Here is a 13984-nt window from a genome sequence, read left to right on the forward strand (position 1 = left end):
AAACCACCATTTCAGCCAGTTTTCATCAGCGCATACTGAAGAACAGCATATCTGCGACTGACTACCGATAACAGATATCTAATGTCCATTTTATTGCACAGAAATTTGATTTTTAAAAAGCACCCGAAAAAAAAATATTTTGAAACCATGTGGCGTGAGATGCGCCAGTGGATGGGTTAAAACGCGCATGTGCGCATCGTAATGATTTTCATTTTAATTGCCTACATTAAGGCAATTAACCGAATGTTTCAGCTGTTTCGGTCATACGAAATGAGCATGGGCGTACTGCCCTACACTGACTTCAGAAGTTTGAAGGCCCATAAAATCGTTTTAAAACCATTTTTGACGACGATTTCGTGTGGAACATAAAGAACACGAGTAAGCAGCATGGCTCATGGCTCAATTATTAATTTATCAATGTATAACAGCGACAGAAAGACTAAATTCCACCGAGCTAGAATTGCATCAAAACACGCAAAAATCGTTTTTTCGAGTTTTTCATGTATAACTAGAGAAAAATCATGAAATATATGTATCCAATGGCAATATTTTTCATTGCTTTATCGTATAGACTATTGAAAATAATCAAAATGGGGATATTTAACCTTATTCAGGGGTGGCGCGTTTTAACCCCTATGTGCGTGCTACCCCCACTTCCCCTACACAGCGCGACGGGGCTGTAGCTGCAGAAAATCACGCTGCCGAAGGTTCCTCTCAGGGGCATATAAGTTCAGCTGGCCTAATATTTCCATCGAATCTATATCTCCCAGCAAGATTTTCCCAACGAAGCTCACTTGACTGATAAATCTTCTGTATTCCAACGTTTGCAATCCTAAGAGGCGACATCGATCTTCATACGGTGGTAGGTTTGTCGGGTCACGCCATGGAAGTCTGCGTAGGGCTTTTCTCACGAATTTTCTTTGTATGGCTTCGATTCTGGCAATCCAGTTGGTGTGATATGGGCACCAGACAACTGAACTAGTCTCCAAAATTGAACGGACTAGTGCACAAAACAATGACCGTAGACATAGAGGATCACGAAATTCGTCGCAAATGAAGATGAACCCCAGCTGTCTATTTGCTTTACTTATCATGTGTTCATAATGTAGACGGAATGATATAGCTGAGTCTAGAATGACTCCTAGGTCACGAATGTGATCTACGCGCTCCAATCGTTGGTTCAAAATTGTGTAGTCACAAATTATAGGATTTAATTTCCGATGGAATGTTATCACATTGCATTTCGCTATACTTATGGTCAATTTGTTCCTGGTACACCAATCTGCGAATTTGTTGATCAGACCCTGTAATACGTGGCAATCTTGTATGCAGTTTATCACAAAATATAATTTCACATCATCCGCATAAAATAACCGGCAGCCCGGTGGCAGTATATCGGCTAACTCGTTGACAAAAATTGAGAACAAAAGTGGTCCTAAGTTGCTTCCTTGAGGAACGCCAGACAGATTTGAAAAAAAGTCTGACGATTCGCCACCAATCAATACGCTTATCATTCGATTTGTAAGGTAGGATTCAAACCATCGTATAAGGCTGGAAGATATGCCGAGCTTGTCAAGTTTTGACAGCAATATTTCATGATCAACTCGATCGAACGCAGCTTTTAGATCGGTATATATTACGTCCACTTGTGATCCAGCGTAAATGTGTCGTATGCTAAATGAGGTGAATTGGGCTAGGTTCGTGGAGGCTGATCTTTTCGGGTAAAAACCGTGCTGCTCCGGAGATATATAGTTTTTGCAGCAAGCAAACAGTACATCGTTGATGATAATTTCAAAAACCTTCGAACACGCACATAACGAGGTAATTCCGTGGTAGTTTTCAATAATTTGTTTATCACCTTTCTTGAACACTGGAAACATTATGGACGATTTCCATTTGAAAGGAAATGTACCCTGTTGTAGCGACATATTAAATAGTAGCATCAAAGGATGAATCACAACACTTTTTTAGTACGCAAGATGGGATTCCGTCAAGACTAGCAGCAGTAGAATACTTCAGCTTGTAGATTGCATTCTCTACCTGTTGGTGATTTATGTTGAAGTTTCTCAATTCACACACGTTGAGTGGTGTATCAACGCATGCTTCTAGGGCTTCATCATGTGTTGCTATAGACGTATTGAACGCACTTTCGAAGTGTTTTGCAAACAACTCACTTTTATCGCCTGGCGTGCTTGCAGTTTCATCTCCCAGAAACATCTCTACCGGAAAGCCTCTTTTATTGCGTTTGTCGTTTATAAAGGACCAGAACTGTTTAGGGTTTTTCCAAAGATTCTCTTGTGTACGAAGAACGTATTTTCGATAAAAAAAACTGTTGTATACCCGGTAATTATTGCTTGCTTGTACAAATTTCTGTTTCGCAAAAGGGCATCGAGTTCTGCAGTACTTTCGAAGCAATTTTGATCTGATTCTTTTTAGATTTCGCAGACGACCGTTTCCCCAGATTGGTTTTTGAATTGGCCTACGCACAGGCACATATTCCGGTATAATTTGTGTAATCAATTGTGTAAAATTATTCACAGCTTCATCAACATCCGTCACCGATTCTAGAAAGGTCCAATCAATTTGACTTAATTCATTGGTCAGGGCGACAAAGTCTGCTCTTCGGAAATTCAAATCGAGTCTCTCAGAAAAATCTTCAAATATCGGATCGGATTGAATTTTGATTTTCAAAATGAGATCTGGATGATCTACGTCGAGGGGAGTTAAAGGCTCAGCTGCTTCGAATAGACCACACTGGCTCAACAAAGAATCGGTTACTAGTGCCAGATCAAGAAACCGTCCATTTCTATTCGATATTCCATTGATTTGATTTAAACCGTTTAAATTGAAGCCATCAAGAAGTGCAGCGCATTGCAATCGGCCAATGGGTTCAAAAGGTACACTGAGTTGATCAATAACTTACCGATACCCCTCCCCCCACACCCTCCCCCTTTTTCCATAAAGCATCCCTAACCCCCCTATCGTCATCTCCTATAGATAAAGAATGTGTTTTCCAAATTTGGTTAAAATCGGCCAAGCGGTTCAGTAGGTACACTGAGTTCCTCAATAACTAAGTAATACCCCTCCCCCACACCCTCCCCCTATCGCAAAGAGCATACCTAACCCTCTATCGTCGTCACCTTAAGATAAAGAATGTGTGTTCCAAATTTGGTTAAAATCGGTAAATGGATTCAGAAGTTATGCTGGAACATACATACAAACATACATACAAACATACAAACATTGAGTTTTATATATATATATATATAATATATAATAACTAGCTTTATGTACCCGGCCTTGCTCGGAATGGTCAGTTTGGTTTTCAGTTTTTTTCACAATCAGAAAAAGATAAAACCAATTGGTCAACAGGGTAATTGTGTTAACTTATTGATACTTCAAGATTTGATTAAAATAAGGCTTTTGGAAACATTGACTGATCTTGAAGAAGGGATCACACCCACCATTGCCTTATTCCGGGCAAATGCCTACTTTTAAAGAAGCAATCACATCCATCATCCAGAAGGAAAAACATTAATCATTGCTTTTCAATGGGCAAACCATGATTCCGATGAAGGGTAACAATAATCTTTGTTTTATACCCAGCAAATGCATGCTTTCTATGGAAGATTTTTCTGATGCTGTTCATAATTCATGTCGAATGACCTTAGGCCAAATAGTGTTATGCTAATGGACTGCTTCATTCAGGGATATGACATATTCAGGGAAATATCATATTCTGGGATATGTGTATCGGTAAGAATCACTTTTGGAAAATATCAATGGGGGAATGTTATTACCGGGAAAATGTTATTGTCACGGATTTGCTTTTTTTGAGGAATTCGGGAAATTTGTTTTCGGAGCATTGTACAATGTCAAAAAACCTCGAATGAACTAAATAAAAGGGATTTTAATTTAAGTCGTTTTCTAAACAAAGCCCAAAGTCCCTCCCAGCCTCTTTATAATAGTTTCCTTTGGGTAGAAAATACGTGTTTACAAATTTGGTTTAAATTGACCCATCAATAAAAAGATATACTAAACTGTTCGTTTAATAAATATACCCTCTCTCTCATTCAGCTATGACACTCCTATCCAGTCTGATATAGTTAAACAGAAAATATGGGTTCCAAATTTGGTGGACATCGGTAAATGGGTTCAAAAGTTATGCTGAATGATCGATAACTAAACAATACCCCTCTCTCACACCCTCCCCCTTTACAAATGACCTACCCACATTCACTAAAATTGTTTCCGAAGGACAAACAATATTTGATACGGTTCAAATCAATCATTGGGTTCAAGACTTACATTGAGTTGATCGATTGCTGAACAATACTCCTCCTCCCATACCCTCCCCTTTTCAAAGAGCATCCCTAGCCTAACTATCGTCGTCTCCTTAATATCAAGAATGTGTGTTCCAAACTTGGTTGAAAACGGCCAAGGGGTTCAAAAGCTACACTGAATTGATCAATAACTATGCAATACCCCTCCCCCTTGTCCAAAGAGTATGCTCAACTACTCTATAGTCGTCCCCTAAAGATAAAGAAAGTGTGTTCCAAATTTGGTTGAAATCGGCCAAGGGGTTCAGGAGGTATACTGAGTTGATCGATAACTAAGAAATACCCCTCCCCCACACCCTCCCCCTTTTTCCAAAAAGCATCCCTAACCCCCTATCATCGTCTCCTTAAGATAAAGAATGTGTGTTCCAAATTTGGTTGAAATCGGCCAAGAGGTTCGAAAGGTACACTGAGTTGATCAATAACTAAGCAATACCCCTCCCCCCACACCCTCCCACTTTTCCAAAAAACATACCTAGCCCCCTATCGCCGCCTCCTTAAGATAAAGAACGTGTGTTTCAAATTTGGTTGAAATCGGCCAAGGGGTTTGAAAGGTACACTGAGTTGATCAATAACTAAGCAATACCCTCCCCCCACACCCTCCCCCTTTTACCAAAATACATCTCTAACCCCCTATCATCGTCTTCTTAAGATAAAGAATGTGTGTTTCAAATTTGGTTGAAATCGGTCAAGGGGTTCAAAAGGTACACTGACTTGATCAATAACTAAGCAATACCCCTCCCCCCATACCCTCCCCCTTTCCAAAAGAGCATTCCTAATCCTTCCATCGTCATCTCCTAAAGATTAAGAATGTGCGTTCCAAATTTGGTTGAAATCGGCCAAGGGGTTTAGAAGGTACACTGAGTTGATCGATAATTAAGCAATACTCCTCCCCCACACCCTCCCCATTTTTCCAAAAAGCATCCCTAACCTAACCCCCCTATCATCGTCTCCTTAAGATGAAGAATGTGTGTTCCAAATTAGGTTGAAATCGGCCAAGGGGTTCCAAAGGTACACTGAGTTGATCGATAACTAAGCAATACCCCTCCCCCCATACCCTCCTCCTTTTTCAAAGAGCATCCTCAACCCCCTATTGTTGTCTCCTTAAGATAAAGAATGTGTGTTCCAAATTTGGTTGAAATCGGTCAATGGGTTCAGAAGTTATGCTGGAACATACATCCAAACATACATACAAACATACAAACATTGAGTTTTATATATATAGATAATAGATAATATAATATAATATAATATATAATATATATATATATATATATATATAATATATATATAAATATATAATATATATATATATATATATATATATATATATATATATATATATATATATATATATATATATATATATATATATATATATATATATATATATATATATATATATATAGATAGATAGATAGATAGATAGATAGATAGATAGATAGATAGATTGGATTTTCAATTGGGTTCTGTTCGTTGGCTGAATATCAGAAAATCCATCAGAATTTTGTCTCAGAAATTTTCCTCCAAAATATTTTTTGACAGAATCTGGACACAACATTGAGAATTAAAACGTTGATAACAACATTGATAATTAAACGATGTAGTCAGGTTTTTCGGCGCAGTTTTTACATTAAATTATTTCATTCTCTGTCTATGCTTTGACAGACACACTAAATTGGTTTTGATTTCCCAAGAAACAGTTCGTGTCGAAAGATTTGTTCTTCTCTTTAGTATTTGTTTCACCTTCCCATCCTACTGGTGGTTCCCTAAATCCGTTCTTGTTCAACTCCTTGGCATCCTCATTGGTGTCAAAGAAGCATCAAACTATTTCGAGACTCTATGAACAGCGTTTACATGAAAACAATAGCTTTTTAGTAAGATTTCGAATCGAAAGAACTAGATCTTAATGGCGGCTGCACACAATTGATTATCGAACCTGCTCTTTCTTCGACAGCATGATCCATTAGGTACTTGTAATACTAATAACTAAAATATTTTCTGATAGTACAGACATACGTTCTTTACTCTGGTATGGTAAAAAACTCTCTAACGGGACAGATCTCTTCCCTGGAGTACCTCGCGTTTTTTTAGTGAAAGCACTTAAATCGCTGCAGACATATGTTTGACTGAGTATTTACCGGTTTCTCGAGTTTCACTTGGAATAATCTCCTGAAGGGATTTATTAATTATCTGAATGTTTAATCAAGAAGTTTCACGAAACGTGATAGTCAAGTAGAAAAACCACCAACTATATACATAAAACATTCCCGATTACTTTTGTAAATTATTATGGAAAGCATCGGTTTTGTTTGATAATTGTCGAAGAAGGCGTATAGCATCAAGCTGATGGTACGGTCTTGATTCGCTGATTTGGATATTGAGGCCACCGCTGCTGTTTGGGCCACAACCTAACCAAAACACTTCCATATGAAATAACTTTTCAACAGTCAAATTTTAACCAAATTCTGCGCGCTTTTCCAAAATGCAAGTTTGATGTAATTTCAGCACTGTGGTATCTTACTTACTTACTTACGGATCCTGTACACCTCCGGTGGTGCAAAGGGCCGACTTGAAAGATCTCCATCCTGAGCGTTGCCCGGCTATCGCTTTAACCTGTTGCCAGGTTAGATTTCGGTCGACTTCTTTTATTTCTTTATTGAGGCTTCGCCGCCATGAGCCTCTGGGTCTGCCTCTGCTGCGATGTCCCGCTGGGTTCCAGTCTAATGCTTGTTTACAGATTTCGTTTCCGCCCCTACGTAGAGTGTGGCCGATCCAGCCCCACTTCCGATTCCGAATTTCTGTTGCTATCGGTCTCTGGTGACAACGACGATGGAGCTCATTGTTTGAGATCCAGTTGTGAGGCCACCAGGCCCGAATTATATACCGCAGGCATCTGTTAATGAACACCTGCAGCCGTTGAGTGTTCTCCACTGATACACACCATGTTTCGCTAGCGTATAACAGCACAGATTTCACTGTGATATCGAGGCCATGAAAATTCTAAGTTAGTAGCTCCGCACCAAAATATCGTCCACATCATTTATTTTGCTTAAATCATGAAGTTTGGGTGTCATTTGAAAAACATGTAGCTATGAGGGTAAATTGGTCGGGGGTAAAATAAGCAATGTTCTGACAGAGAAATGGAACCGTCTAAGACGAATTAAGTACTGTCCATTTAATTCCACTAGTTAATTTTCGTTATCTTTGCAGATACGTATTTCGACCACAACTGTGTGGTCGTCTTCAGTGTCTTGTACTCGACTCGACTAAGTCGAGTCGAGTACAAGACACTGAAGACGACCACACAGTTGTGGTCGAAATACGTATCTGCAAAGATAACGAAAATTAACTAGTGGAATTAAATGGACAGTACTTAATTCGTCTTAGACGGTTTAATACATTCCACTAAAAGAGCTTAATATATTTTTCTGAGAGAAATGGAGACAAACTAGGAAATTTCAACCAAAATCGATTCGGTTGACAATGGGATCATCAACCAGGGGGTAAAGAAAAAGGGGATCTGGTAATTCACGCTTCATTTTCGTACAATTTCTACACTTCTGTGTGAACATTTTCTATACAACGCACCTCGTTTTTGTAAACAGCCAATTCTCATATTTGTGATCTGATCTGTGCTATCAATATATCAATCAACTCAGTAAGTTTCTGTAGAAGAAAATAATATAACAAGGGCCAATATTTCATCCAATCTATCCTTTTTGATATGCTAACAAATAATTCGGAGTTTCTCCTGCGGTCATAACATTATTTTGAACCAGTTTGTCAAAACTATAGGGTAATTCGCCAAATGTTGAACGACTAATTTCTTCGCCTATTGTTGAACGCACGTGCATTTCTTATGGGAGTTCAATAATAGGCGACAAAATTAGCCGTTCAACATTTGGCGGTTTCCCCTACTAGTTTTCTGCCGAACCATGCCAATATCAAAGAAACCGTTCAATATTTTACAGAGTAATGGTCACGAAGGGTTTATACCTATCAGGTAACATTTTGAATATTATTAAAAATATGTATTTGGTTTGAAATTTTTTTACCGACTTATTTGCATTATTTACAAGATTGTACACTTCACCCTACCGCCTGACCATTTTACCCCACGCAAAATAAAATTGATATTGTTGGACTAATTTTAAATGTTCAAAATAACATATTTGAGTATTTTTTCTTTTTTTTCACATCAAGCTTTGTTAACCAATAAGATAAGCTTCGACACACCTGCATTGAACAATACAATTTTCTAATAGCTATACTTGATAAAGGGTGTGGTGTGGTGTGGTGCAGGATGTGTTCAATTTACTCCCACCACCCCAATATTACGAAGACTCACCTAAGCAATACGTTTGATTTTTTTTAGCAAATCGCTCAAAGTACTGAAAATAGTTTAAGGGGCTCCAGAGTACCGTGGCTAGATACTCCAACGACTGTAAACTTTCAGTGCTGAACTCTATATAAGCACTGGAAAAGTCACCTTATTAGAGGAATTTATAAAAAAACTAAACTTTTGAGAAGGCCAAGAGTTAAAACTAGGGCTCAAATGTAATCTGATTAAAACGGTGTCATCGAAGGTAACTCGCGTTATACTCTTTTTGATTGGCATGCCAAAGATAGCAAACAGTTCGTCAAAAGAATCTCTGTCCAATGGTAGTTCCTACTTCAGTTATCATTGAGGAAGAGAGCTATTGTATTGAATCTACTGCTTTCGTAACGTGCAAAATGAAATAGAAAGATAACTTCAAACGTCACTTGCTAGTTTTCTGTTCAACATCAAAGAAGAGCGATCAGATCCGGAACCGCAAATATGATCGGTAGTTTTGATATTCTCTTCTAGTCTGTACCAGAAATCCGATTATGTTGAATAATATGGATCATTAAATCTTAAATTAAATTCATAACTTTTTATCTTTTACAAAAGGAGAGGTTTTTCTTTCCTGTTTGTATAATTCAACATCAGCCATTACGCATTTATGTCAAGGGTACCCCCTGAGACCAGCAAAGGTACCCCCAGGGGTACATGTACCCCATGTTGAGAACCGCTGGTTTAAACGACCGCTATTGTCGTTAGCTGAAAAGGTCATATGGCTACAAATGCCGTTTTGCCGGACAATAGTGAATGTAAAAAGTGTGACGTGATTAATGGTACAGTGAAACTTTGATGTTCCATGACTCGATATCGACTCATGGAAGCAAATTATGCCATATGAATATGGCTTCCCACAGATTTTCCATTCCACTTCTTGATATTTCCATAAGTCGGCGGTTCCTCCAATATCGAGGTTTTACTGTAATTATGAAGTGATAAGTAAAAAACAAGAAATGAGAAATGAGCAATGAGACATGAATACCGATGATACGACTCACTTCTTACCTGTTATATCTCGCTTCTTATTTCCAACAGCGGAAAGGGATAATTGGGAAGTAGAAATGAGAAACTGGAATTTTCCACTGTGAAAAAAGATAATTTGAGAAGTGAAAAAAGACGTAAGAAGTGAGAAAAAAAAATCTTGCATCTGCAACCTCTTGCATCATCATTCTTCGCTTCTTTTTTTTTACTGAAAAATAAAAAGTGAGATCTGAGAAATGATTAAAAAAAGGGAATGGGAAGTGATACGTCACACTTTTCAATTCTCATTTTTAATTTCTTATTTCTTGTTGATGTAAAGCAATGATTTTGTTTGGAACAAAGGTAGAGCGTTCAATCGGTACAATAGTCCGGTTGGCTGGTGGTAGTTTTTGATGAAAACCGATGAACGTTGAAATGCGAAAAATAGGGTAAATTCGGTATAATACAGTGGTTCCTAACCTTTTCGGGATCACGACCCCTTTTACGATATGTCATGCTGAAATCAAGAACAAACCTACATATATTAAGGTCATTTTATTTCAATATCTAATATGACATTCTTCAGTAGTAATTCAACAACAAGAAATGTGGTATAACTGTCACTAGGTCATTCTGAAATATGTAAACAAAATATAAAAATAAAGGTCTGGTCCAAGCCATTGACCCAGTTGATCAAACATGGCTTCACGAATCATTTGATAACTCTGCCGAAAATACTGTTGAATTGATCGGTACTTGTTAACTAATGCTGATCATTGGACTTCCTTTGCTTCATTGCATGCGGGAAATTTGATAAAATTTTCCAAGCAACCCAAGCAACCAAGTACCCAAGCAACTATCCGGAACGATAAATTTCTAAATTCAGATTTATGTCATAGCGCCACTTTCCATCAGAATTACACATAGTCGTTGGTGTTCTAACCCCATGTGCCACTGATTAGCCACACCCCTGCTGGAGATTTGACAAATTGCTGGACACATGTTACAATCGCTATTCCGAGTTACCACAAATCCGAACCGCAATCCCGAAAAGCGCCGTTACCAGCGCAGCAAATTTCATTCCAATTCCACTAATTGTTTGCTTTTGCGAATAACTTCTCTTGTTTGAAAACTCACTTCCGGCCACCAAAATGACCAACCATCGCTTCCTGCCACAATGCACACCAGCTTTTGGGTTTGCATCGTGCAGCAACGAACCTGGCGAACAAGAGCTGATAATATATGTATGAATTTTAATGTTTGCAAAAAACTCGTCTTCCCAAAGCACAAATGGTTTCATCATTAGTTGCCGAGTAACTAATTAAAATTTCATTAAAACTATTCCTTCCGGACCGGTTGGTTTGCTAAGCCACCACCGCCACACTAGCCCATTTAGTGCTGCGGATAGCTCTCGATAGGGATATACCATTTGGAACGAGAAGCTATTTGGGATTAAGCATATTCCCGGGGTTGTATAATGGACATGCAGTACAACCACAACCTATCAGCCTTGGAGAATGGCTATGCTGCTCGTTTGCATAGAAACAAAATGCATAGCATATCGGTAGGAGACCCCTGACTGTGTTCTTCAGCCGCCGGCCGGATCCCCGATGCTGTTCTGACCGAAAATTGCGGGTAGAACTATTATCGAAGCTGCAACATATACGCTGCAGCCTGCACACGGGTCTTGTTTCCAATTATCGACATTAATATCATTTCAATAAAATAAGGCGCGAACGCTATTGTCGCATCGGAGGAAAGGATGCTTGCTGAAACATTAACCGTATGCCGTATAAATTTGTCATCCCGTTCAATTATCGATACACAGACCGGCTCCCCCGATGTCAGCACGTCCGCTGGCGTCGTCGCTGGCTTTCTCCTTGTATATTCGAAAATAGTTCAATTCGATCCATTTCGGTGGGACAAATATAATCCGATAAATTTCCGACAAATTGCCTTTGCCGGGTGGTGGCGTGGCACATCTCAACCTATTGCGACTAGAACAAACAGCGAATTAGCATCTCCAAAATGTATAAATATACTTTTCTCTCAAAGGGCTTTGCTTGGGTTGTAGTTTGTAGATTCATCTTGTTGCATACAATGGACCGTGTTTTGATCATATAATTTAGCAAAATTGGCTGATATTAGGTAGTTTGCTAAAACCAACATTATACTGCATGACATTCAATGCAAAATTAAATACAGCATACTGCAGTTTTGACGAATTAAATAGAATTAATTTTCATTTTTCATACGCCGTTCAATTTCCACTTTTGTTGTGTCGATTTTAGAAATAGGCATATTCTTCTTGAGGCATATTCTTCAAAGGTGATATAATATATCCAATGCATCTTTTTAAACACACATTTTAATGTTGTGCGTGTGCTGTGTTTGAAAACGACACTCAATTAGCGAGAAAAAAATCATAATTGCGGTATTTCGACAAATGTATCTCTTACACTGAACAAAAGATTTTTTTTCTACCAATTTCTATAGATCCCTATTGAAAGCAAAATTTGTACGACAGAATGGTTTTGACACCCAATACATAATGAACGTTAGCGGCTTTTTAATTGGGTCGTGCCTATTATTAAGCCCAAATTGCATATCTAACTTGCCATCTGTCAAGCACAACATTTTTAAAATTAGCATGTTTGTCTTTGTTGAAGCATTGCATCATTAAATTTTCAAAAGAGTCAAGGAAGCAATGCGGATCCGTAGCCGTCTTTATGAGAAATATGATATTTGCAACTCATTCCAATTTTTTGTTGTTGTCTTGTACGCTTTCAGTTGGTCATAACTAAATTTTATCACAATTATATCAATATGTGTTACAAATAACAATACTTGGAATAATTTTGTTATAAATTCTCTGTCAAAGATGGAGGAAAGAAAATTTCACGATCGTCATAACATGATTATAACATAACCGAAAAATAATTGCCTACATTTTTGGTAGATAGGAATTGGAAAAAAAACGAAGATACCACATTCAGTATAACTTGAACCTACATTCAAAGTTGAACCAGCTTTTACTACTTTTTATGTAACACAAGCCCAGCAGGGTAAATTGGCACAACTTGCCAATGAGGTACGCCGCATGAAGCTTGAGATCCTGGGACTGAGTGAAGTCCGTTGGCCAAACTTTGGAGAACACAGAACGCCATCGGGACAAGTTCTTCTGTACTCTGGTTTACGAGGTGAACACGCTCCCCGCACGCTTAAAATCAATAACACAGAGATGTGTTTGCATCACACAAAACGGACCTAATGCGGAACATCCCCTAGATGAGCGATAGTTACACAGCCACAAAAATAGCTCGTGTGGTTTTATTGAAGCTTGGATTTCAATATTTTCAACAGTATTTGTGTTCGCCGCAACAGCCCTTCGTATTGAACAGCTCTAATGGTGATCGACGTGAGCCTCCATCCGTGGGCATGAGATCGCTTGACGGCGATAATGTGTCAAACTAAAATTGGCAAAACGGAGGATCAACAACAAGACGGTGATAATTAAAAGTGAACCTAATTGAATTAGAAATCGTTGTAGCTTAAAATTATTATTATTATTTCAAGTAAAGTGAATTGAATCCTATATTAAACCTAGATTAAAACTTAAGAACTACTTACAGATTAAAATTTGAGCTTAACAATCTACATTTGTTGTGAATAGTAAAAGTATAGTACGGAGACTGAAATGTAAGTAAAACCGAATTTGTAAACCAACCTATCCTAAAATAAATGCTCTTTTTAGCTTTAAGCTGATTACACCTAAATTTTGGGTCGTTGATCATAGCTGGAAGAACTCCAACCGATACTATCACAACATTTTCTTAAAGATTTCAACCGGAACATGAGGAATTCGTTGTCGAATGTGCGCCAAACCCGGTCGCAGACGAGGGCTTAGCAGGCGAATGCGAACCTCGCACCGGGTAACGACGACGAAAAGGCATCGAGTGAGGTTTCGGATGATTCTTTCGTCCCATCAATCGTAGATCGAAACGGAGGTGAGTTGTTCGATTGTGCTGGTTGCGATCGGCCGAATAACTCTGAGCTGTAAATGGTTCAGTGTGATAACTGTGATCATTGGTACCATTTGACCTGTGCCGGTGTGAAAGCGGCTACGATGCGCTCGAATAACTTCGTTTGTGCGGTGTGTACGTTAGCTAAATCTCGTCGAGCGCGTAGTCAGGCAAGCGGTATTTCGAGCACGTCGAGTGCCCGTCAGTCGAAAGTGGAACGTGAGCTACAACGTCTGGAAGAGGAACAGAAGTTGCTCGAGGATTTGACCCGTGAGCAGATT

At 38.6% G+C, this 13984-nt stretch overlaps 1 protein-coding gene across 1 annotated transcript in view; it reads left to right on the forward strand.

The window, feature by feature from the left end:
* Positions 1 to 13984, forward strand: part of LOC134213335 (neural-cadherin-like) — a 1323925-nt gene that overhangs the window by 43376 nt on the left and 1266565 nt on the right. The gene's annotated exons all lie outside the window — the stretch shown is intronic.

Source organism: Armigeres subalbatus, chromosome 2, assembly GCF_024139115.2.
Source record: "Armigeres subalbatus isolate Guangzhou_Male chromosome 2, GZ_Asu_2, whole genome shotgun sequence".
Classification (NCBI taxonomy): domain Eukaryota; kingdom Metazoa; phylum Arthropoda; class Insecta; order Diptera; family Culicidae; genus Armigeres; species Armigeres subalbatus.